This window comes from Trichechus manatus, unplaced genomic scaffold, assembly GCF_000243295.1.
Source record: "Trichechus manatus latirostris isolate Lorelei unplaced genomic scaffold, TriManLat1.0 scaffold00191, whole genome shotgun sequence".
Classification (NCBI taxonomy): domain Eukaryota; kingdom Metazoa; phylum Chordata; class Mammalia; order Sirenia; family Trichechidae; genus Trichechus; species Trichechus manatus.
In genome coordinates, this window is record NW_004444127.1 from 651,226 (window position 1) to 652,454 (window position 1,229).

Consider the following 1,229-nt stretch of genomic DNA (forward strand, 5'->3'; position numbering starts at 1 on the left):
TGATGAGGGTGAGAGAATGCTGTGCCCAGGACCTCAGGCAGAGGAGGGGCTGGGGATGAGGGCCAGGTGGACCATGTCCTGCAGGCCAGATATGACTTGGACAGCAGGCAAAGGGGCAGTTGGGGCAGCAAGAGGAGAGAGGGCAGGAAGCCACTGCAGAGGGCATCTTGGTTTCCAGCAGGCGTGGGGTGGGTGATTCTCCCTGGCTCCCTGCCTCCTTCTCAGCCATCATCATCATCATCATCACAGTGGCCACCATTTATGTAGTGTCTACCTACCGCAAGGTAGGCATGATTGCTTCCCATCCCTTACAGTGTGGAAACCCCAAGGCTTGGAGATGTTACATGGCTTGCTGCAGGGCTGCCCCACTGCATAAATCCAGGAGTCATTCACACCGTAGTCTAAATAAATGGAGCCCCTGGAGTTGGCAGTGAACAACCAGTATAACCACACATGACACCCTAATGGCTGTGGTCACACAGTTAGTGGAGAAGCCTGGGTCAGCCCCTGAGGCCTGGGGCTCTGTGTCCTGTGCCCTTTCCACTAAGCTAATGGGAATGAAGACCCTTGGTGCAGAAAGGAGTAGAGGAGGTGCTCCCTTTCTGAGGAGGCTCAGCTCACTAAAATCCAACTGTTCACCCATCCATGCAATAAATAAGTGTTGGGCACCTACTCTACGCCGAGCCCTGTGGTAGGAATCAAGGCCACCACAGTGAACAAGGTCCCTGATGTGGTGGTGCTTACAGTCTAGTGGGCACAGACAATGAATATGAAAATAAACCAGAAAATGTTCCCAATGTTGGGGACAGAGAAGGAGGCAAAGATGATTAAGACCCTGTCTGTAGCCACGGGTAAGTGCACAGGAGAAGATGGGACAGGCCTGTCTCAGGCTGGCTGTTGTCACCTGATGTCTTCATTGCCTGGGGCACTGCAGGGACTGCTTCACCAGGAGGCAAGGAAATGAATTCCAGGCCCACAGGCTGGCTGGCCCAGAGTTCGAGAAGATGCACAGAAGACAATCAAAATGTGAACACAAATGAGAGCCTGGAACCCGTCCCCGATGAGGAACTGCTATGGGCCTCCTGTCTTTTGAACGTGGGCAGGAAACCTTTCCCAGGGAGCTGGAGGAAAGTATCTGTCTTTGCTGGTGATGATCTAAAATGCCTGCCTCATCAGGGATTGTTTAATGAGTTTATTTAGCTGCCCTGTGGAGAGGGGTATCCAGATGT